Genomic DNA, 8,714 nt, shown 5'->3' with positions numbered 1-8,714 from the left:
GAAATGTTTTTCCCATATTAACTCTTACATGAGAGAATTTCCCTTCCTAGGGGTAGATTTCATCTCACTTCCTGTTGTCTCCTTCTGTTTGCAAGTAGGAGTCATTTGTAAGTTGGATGTTTGAAAGTAGGGGCCTGCCCTATATACTCAGCAGAAATTTGGGCCTTAGGTGTTGTTGTGGCCACAACACTGTAAGCCCTCACAGGGCCCTGCTGTGAAATACTAGATCAAGAATTGTAATTACATGCCCCTGTTGAACAGGGGCAGAAAAATTGGGCCTTTGGTGGTGGTGGTGGTGCTGGTGCCAGTAAGTCCTCACTCACTCTTGGTGGGCGCAGAAATGAGCCCTGCTATGAAATATTAGATCAAGAATTGTAATTACATTCCCCTGTTGAACAGGGGCTAAAAAATTGGGCCTTAGGCACTGGTGCTGGTGCCACAACACTGCAACCCCTCATAGATACTCTAGTTGGAACGCAGGAACGAGCCCTCCTGCAAAGTATTGCATCAAAAATTGTAATTACATGCCCCTGTTAAACAGGGGCTGAAAAATTAGGCCTTAGGCACTGGTGCTGGTGCCACAACACTGCAACCCCTCACAGATACTCTAGTTGGAATGCAGGAACGAGCCCTGCTGCAAAGTATTGCATCAAAAATTGTAATTACACGCCCCTGTTAAACAGGGGCTGAAAAATTAGGCCTTAGGCACTGGTGCTGGTGCCACAACACTGCAACCCCTCACAGATACTCTAGTTGGAACGCAGGAACGAGCTCTGCTGCAAAGTATTGCATCAAAAATTGTAATTACACGTCCCTGTTAAACAGGGGCTGAAAAATTGGGCCTTAGGCACTGGTGGCGGTGCCCAGAACCAAAAATGTTCTTACAAGCTATCAGCGTGATCATTGAGGAGGAAATGGATAATTACTCAGGATAGTCACTCAGCATCAGCATAGGCAGTCTTTAAAGGGATCTGAGATTTCAAAAAAAATTATTCGGTTATATCAGCATCAGGTGCTTGGTAGCTGGTGGTGATCCAAGAATGATTCATTTTTATGAAGGTCAGTCGATCGACCGAGTCGGTGGACAAACGCACCCTGTGATCAGTTACAAAGCCTCCAGCAGCACTGAATGTGCGTTCCGAAAGAACGCTGGATGCAGGACAGGCCAGTAGCTCAATTGCATACTGTGCAAGCTCTGGCCAGTGATCCATCCTCAAGACCCAGTAACCCAGAGGATTTTTGGTGGGAAAGGTGTCCAAGTCAGATCTTGCCCCTAGGTATTCCTGCACCATATAAAACAGACGCTGGCGATGGTTGCTGGAACCAATCATACCTTGGGGCTGCGGACTAAAAAATTGTCTGAACGCATCGCTCAGACGGCCACCTTCTCCACCGCTCCTTCTTTGACTGACTGAAGCCTCAGCAACACGTTGTCCAGAAACAGGAGTTTGTAACCTCCCAGTCTCTGGGAACGCGTTGCACAGACCTTTCTGCAAGGCCTCCCAAAGATGTTTCATCCTCTGCTCCCTCTGCGACGGCAAGATAAGGTCTGCAACCTTACCCTTGTAACGTGGATCAAGGAGGGTTGCCAGCCAGTATTGGTCCTTCTCCTTGATACCACGAATACGAGGATCCTTACGCAGGCTTTGCAGGATCAGGGAGGCCATGCAGCGTAGGTTGGCTGAGGCATTCGGTCCAGAGTCCTCTGGGTCACTAAGGACGACATGGTCCGCAGCCACCTCCTCCCAGCCACGTACAAGTCCATGTGTTTCTTGGGACTGATCCCTTAAAGACTGCTGCTGATGCTCAGTGCCAGGCTCCACCTCCATACTGACACAATCCTCCTCCTCCTCCTCCTTGTCCTCTACCTGTGTGATCGGCAGGCACGCAGGAACACTGTCTGGATGAAGGGGGCCTTGAGAGCTAAGGAAGTCCTCCTCTTCCTGCCTCTGTTTTGCCTCAAGTGCCCTGTCCATTATTCCACGCAGCGTGTGCTCCAACAGGTGGACAAGTGGGATAGTGTCACTGATGCATGCACTGTCACTGCTCACCATCCTCGTGGCCTCCTCAAATGGTGACAGGACAGTGCATGCATCCCTGATCATGGCCCACTGGCGTGGGGAAAAAAAACAAGCTCCCCTGACCTTGTCCTGGTGCCATAGTCACACAGGTACTCATTGATGGCCCTCTGCTGCGTGTGCAGCCGCTGCAGCATGGCCAACATTGAGTTCCACCTGGTGGGCATGTCACAGATTAGGCGGTTCTTGGGCAGGTTAAACTCCTTTTGGAGGTCCGCCAGCTCAGCACTGGCATTATATGACTGGCGGAAATGCACATAGACTTTCCTGGCCTGCCTCAGGACATCCTGTAAGCCCAGGTACCTGCCAAAGAACCGCTGCACCACCAAGTTAAGGACGTGAGCCAAACAGGGCACATGGGTCATTTGTCCCTGTCGGAGGGCAGAGAGGAGGTTGGTGCCATTGTCGCAAACCACCATTCCTGCCTTAAGTTGGCATGGCGTCAACCACCTCTGAACCTGCCCCTGCAGAGCTGACAGAATCTCTGCCCCAGTGTGGCTCCTGTCCCCCAAGCACACCAGCTCAAGCACCGCATGGCATCTTTTGGCCTGTGTACTTGCATAGCCCCTTGAACGCCTATGGAGCACCGCTGGTTCCGAGGACAAAGCACAGGAAGAGGCCATGGAGGAAGAAGAAGAGGAGGGGGTGGAGGAGAGAGGTGTGTCACAATCATTAGTAGTGGCATTTTGGAGGCGTGGTGGCGGAACAACCTCCAACACTACTGCACCTTGTCCTGCATCCTTCCCAGCTGCCAGCAGAGTCACCCAATGCGCGGTGAAACTTAGGTAACGTCCCTGTCCATGCCTGCTGGACCATGAGTCAGCGGTAATATGCACCTTACCACTGACCGCCCTGTCCAGCGAGGCATGGACATTGCCTTCCACATGCTGGTAGAGAGCCAGAATCGCCTTCCGTGAGAAAAAGTGGCGTTTGGGTACCTGCCACTGAGGAACCGCACATTCCACAAACTCACGGAAGGGGGTAGAGTCTACCAACTGAAAAGGCAGCAGTTGAAGTGCTAGCAATTTTGCCAAAATAGCATTCAACCGCTGGGCATGTGGATGGCTGGGAGCGAACTTCTTTCGGCGGTGCAGCAGTTGGGGCAGGGAAATTTGCCTGGTACAATCTGACGTCGGTGTACCGAAAGCAGATTGCCCACAAGTACTTGGCTGTGACACACCTAATTCTACACCTTCATTCCTCTCAGTGCAGGTCTCAGAGAGGACTGAAGGTATAGTGGGGTTGGAGATCTCAGCTGATGAGGAGCAAGGAGAGGTCCTCTTTGTTCTTTGGTGTGGGTCTTTTAGATACGCATGCCAATGAACTGCATGGCAGGTCAACATATGTCTGGTCAAGCATGTGGTGCCCAAGCGGGAGATGTTTTGGCCACGCGAGATACGCTTGGGACATATGTTGCAAATAGCAGCTGTGCGATCTGATGCACTCGTCTCAAAAAAGGCCCACACCAAAGAACTTTTTGAATAACGCTCAGAGACTGCAGCGCCCTGCACATGTGGAGCTTTGGGGTGTGATGCAGTCAGTGTGCTGCCCTTAGGCTGGCCCCTGGAGGGCATCCTGCCTCGTTGGTGATGTGCCTCCTCCTCCTCTCTCCTATCAGGCACCCATGTTGAGTCAGTGACCTCATCATCCCCTCCCTCCTCATCACTGGAGCAAACCTGGCAGTATGCTGCAGCAGGGGGAGCATGACTGCCAGATTGCTGTCCTTCTTGGGCACCCCCTCTGTCCGTGCTCACGTTACTGTCTTCATCTAGCTCAGTATCATCATCAGAGCTTCCAAACGCTGGGCATCCACTCGACCAAGTCTTCCGCATGTTGCGGCTCAACACGGCCAGCTGCCAAAAAAAAGGCCAAGCGTGTCCCACGGCCACGTGCTGATGAGGATGCACCGTCTCCATGACCAGCACTGTTGCCTCTAGACACAGAGCCTGCTTGCCCTCTTTTATTGGCTTGTGACTGTCTGCCTCTCCTTGTTGGCCTTCCAGACATACTAATGGCCTGTAGCTGCACTAAGCTGGGATATATATATATATATATGTATGTACTGATACTGCAGCTAGCAAAATCAACTGTCTGCCTGTAGTATGAGAACACCACCAACCTTCTACAGGTAGCTTTAACTGAACACTGTGCAGAGCTCACCAAAAAATAACTTGTAGCTTATTTAGCTGCCTGCGGTAGTGATAGGATCAGGAAAACACCACCAACCTTCTACAGGTAGCTTTAGGTGAACACTATGCAGAGCTCGCCAAAAAATAACTTGTAGCTTATTTAGCTGCCTGTGGTAGTGATAGGATCAGGAAAACACCACCAACCTTCTACAGGTAGCTTTAGGTGAACACTGTGCAGAGCTTGCCAAAAAATAACTTGTAGCTTATTTAGCTGCCTGCGGTAGTGATAGGATCAGGAAAACACCACCAACCTTCTACAGGTAGCTTTAGGTGAACACTGTGCAGAGCTCGCACTACACTAACTTGTAGCTTATTTAGCTGCCTGCGGTAATGATAGGATCAGGAAATCACCACCAACCTTCTACAGGTAGCTTTTGGTGAACACTGTGCAGAGCTCGCCAAAAAATAACTTGTAGCTTATTTAGCTGCCTGTGGTAGTGATAGGATCAGGAAAACACCACCAACCTTCTACAGGTAGCTTTAGGTGAACACTGTGCAGAGCTCGCACTACACTAACTTGTAGCTTATTTAGCTGCCTGCGGTAGTGATAGGATCAGGAAAACACCAACAACCTTCTACAGGTAGCTTTAGGTGAACACTGTGCAGAGCTCGCACTACACTAACTTGTAGCTTATTTAGCTGCCTGCGGTAGTGATAGGATCAGGAAAACACCACCAACCTTCTACAGGTAGCTTTAGCTGAACACTGTGCAGAGCTCGCAAAAAAATAACTTGTAGGTTTAGCTGAACACTGTGAGGGGGATGCACTACACTAACTTGTAGCTTTAGCTGAACACTGTGCAGAGGTCGCACTACACTAACTTGTAGTTTTAGCTGAACACTGTGAGGAGGACGCACTACACCAACTTGTAGCTTTAGCTGAACACTGTGAGGAGGACGCATTACCCTAACTTGTAGCTTTAGATGAACACTGTGCAGAGGTCACACTAAACTAACTTGTAGCTTTAGCTGAACACTGTGAGGAGGACGCACTACACTAACTTGAAGCTTTAGCTGAACACTGTGCAGAGGTCTCACTACACTAACTTGTAGTTTTAGCTGAACACTGTGAGGAGGACGCACTACACTAACTTGTAGCTTTAGCTGAACACTGTGCAGAGGTCGCACTACACTAACTTGTAGTTTTAGCTGAACACTGTGAGGAGGACCCACTACCCTAACTTGTAGCTTTAGCTGAACACTGTGCAGAGGTCACACTAAACTAACTTGTAGCTTTAGCTGAACACTGTGAGGAGGACGCACTACCCTAACTTGTAGCTTTAGCTGAACACTGTGCACTACACTAACTTGTAGTTTTAGCTGAACACTGTGCAGAGGTCACACTAAACTAACTTGTAGCTTTAACTGAACACTGTGAGGAGGACGCACTGCACTAACTTTAAATAGTCTAGCTGCCTGACTGTGGTACTAATAGGATCAAAAGAACACCAGCAATTTTCTTCAGGTAGCTGTAAATACTGTAACAAGACAAGCCTGCCTGTCAGTAGGAAGATAACAGGAACGGATCTAGCTAAACTGAATACAGTGTGTATATATATATATATATATATATATATATATATATATATACACACACAACACCTGGGATGCATATGTATACACAATACACTGTAAGTGCAGCTAACTCACTGACTGTCCTGCCTAATCTAGCTAACTCAAATGAAATGATACTGTCTCTCTCTCTCTCTAAGCACGCCGGAACACACTACACAGGGCCGCCGTGCAGGCGGCCTTATATAGTGTGGGGTGTGTTCTAAACCCCCTGAGCCATAATTGGCCAAATCCACCCTGGCTTTGGCCAATTACAGCTCTCTGTACCGACGGCGCTGTGATTGGCCAAGCATGCGGGTCATAGTGCATGCTTGGGCAATCATCAGCCAGCAATGCACTGCGATGCCGCAGTGAATTATGGGGCGTGACGCACCACGCGAATTTGGCGCGAATGGCCCATATCGTTCGCAATTCGGCGAACGGGCGAACAGACGATGTTCGAGTCGAACATGGGTTCGACTCGAACACGAAGCTCATCCCTAATCATATGTCACTGTGCATCACAGGAGTGCCACTTTTACCTCGGTATATCAATGGAGGGAGGACTTCATGGTGCAGTATGTAAACACTTTATTATAAAATACAATAAATCCCACTCAGGGTACTCACACTATCATGGCGCTTCGGGCGCCACTTCAAAATAGCCTCAAACAGGTGCAATAAGCCGGCCGTGTATCAAGGTGGTGTGCTGATCATTCACGGCGAGTCCTATGCCCAGCGTTCCATCCTGTCCCCTTCCCCAACGCGTGTCGATACGAGGGGTACTACGTATCTTCCTCAGGGGTCAATTTTCCCCCTGAGGAAGATACATAATACCCCTCGTATCGACATTTGATAATCGGCCAGCTTATTGCACCTGTGTCATGAAAAGGTTCACCCGTTGGTGGCGCTATCGGTCTCCTGGATCGCAGTACCAGTGTCCACCAGCGGGTGTCTTCCAACACCTAAGACCTGTAATAAGAGGACTCACCTGCTGGTGGCACTGTTGCAACCTTGGCCCGTAGTACCGGTGTCCACCAGCGGGTGTATTCTGGCAGTGTGGAGCAGACAGCACCCTCTGCGCTCAGGTGTAACGTGAGGTCAAATCATTGCAGTCTGATAAATAACCGGCAAGCCCTCAGATCCTTGCCTTGGTGTCTCTCTCCCTGTGCACTGATCTGGCTGCCTGTTATCTTGACCCTGAGCCTGCATCTGTCCTGACCTGATCCGATCCCTATCCTGAGCCCATCCTGGACCTGTCCCTCCGGTTTCCTGATTTCCCTGATCCCTGCCCTGCAGCCTATCCATCCATCCATCCTCTCCCTGTCCTGTTGGTTCCCCGTCCTTCCCCATCTGACTGACCTCCTTGTGTATGACCTCCGCCTGGCTTTTGTTACGATTATGGTATTTCCCATCCATTTGTATATATCATTTGTTTGTGGGTCTATGGTTGTTTTGCACTGTTATATTTCGTTTAGTTGTCACCCATTTAATAAACACCATTATTTTTCACTTACCTGTGTTTCTGGTTCCTTCTGTGCAGTCCACACAGTCTGGTCTACTAAATTCCTGTGACAGTACACCAAGGCCATCCCTGACCAGACGTGGCTGCATTGAGGAACCATCCGGGCTGTTAGTTCTGCTAAGATGGATTTCAATGAAATCAGTTATTATTCCCTGCTGGCAGAAGATGATGGTGAATATTGTCGCCAGATTTTGAAAGGGTGGACTAGTGACCAGCTGATGGAAACTATCTGATCAGCTCATTCCCTAGTGGATCAGGGGTATATGTCATTTGAAGATGTTCAGCCCCTGATCCAGTTATGTGCAAAACCAGCCCTGTCATGCATTCCTGAAGGGAGCGATGATTTTTCTCCCCCCTTCAATTATGGCCAAGTGGAATCCCTGGTATGGTTATTAGAAGATGATCCAGCCTTTCTTATGGAACATTAGTCCGCTTGTTCACAACAGGTGTTGTCTGATTGCATCCATTCAGTGCAATGCCTGGTTAGTCAGGCCGGGTGTGAATCAGCATTTGTTCAACCTGTGCTACGGACATGGTCAGATCTCCTGCACTTAGCTAAGCCTCAACATTCCAGCCCTGCCATCAAACACCTGCCTTCCCAAAAATCTATCTCCCCGTCACCTATGGCAACCTCAGCTACAGCCCAGTTTACTCAGCTCCCTACCAAATACTACTACCCAGTCTCCAAGTGCTGCACCTATCCTGCCTTTAATCCACCTGTCTCTTCTCCTCCACCTGTAACAACCCCACAGAACCCTCCTCCAGCCACTGTTCCTTGGTCTTCCTTTTGCCCAGCTACATACTTTTCCTACGACCCTGCACCTACGTACAAAGCTGCAGTCGCTAAACCAAAAAAGAAACAAAAGTTCTTCTCGACCCACACCATCTTGCCAGTAACCCAACCTGCCTCCACACCAACCAACCTGTTCCAGCCTGCGTTCATGCCAGTTGAACTTGATGACCCACCTAAACCTGCCAACCCTATGCCTGCTATCCAGCCTGATGTGCCTGCCTTCCAGCCTGATGTACCTACCTTCCAGTGTGATGTGCCCGCTTTCCAATCTGATGTCTCGATGCCTGCCTTCCAACCCAAAGTCTCGGTGCCTGCCTTCCAGTCTGATGTGCCTGCCTTCCAGTCTGATGTGCCTGCCTTCCAGTCTGATGTGCCTACCTTCCTGTCTGATGTGTCCGCTTTCCAGTCTGATCTGCCCACTTCCCAGTCTGATGTCTTGATGTCTGCCTTCCAGCCCAAAGTCTCGGTGCCTGCCTTCCAGCCTGATGTGCCTGCCTTCCAGCCTGATGTGCCTACCTTCCAGTCTGATGTGTCCGGTTTCCAGTCTGATGTCTCGATGCCTGCCTTCCAGCCCAAAGT

Source organism: Aquarana catesbeiana, linkage group LG01, assembly GCF_042186555.1.
Source record: "Aquarana catesbeiana isolate 2022-GZ linkage group LG01, ASM4218655v1, whole genome shotgun sequence".
NCBI classification, from domain to species: domain Eukaryota; kingdom Metazoa; phylum Chordata; class Amphibia; order Anura; family Ranidae; genus Aquarana; species Aquarana catesbeiana.
Note: the sequence above shows the minus strand (reverse complement) of the source record.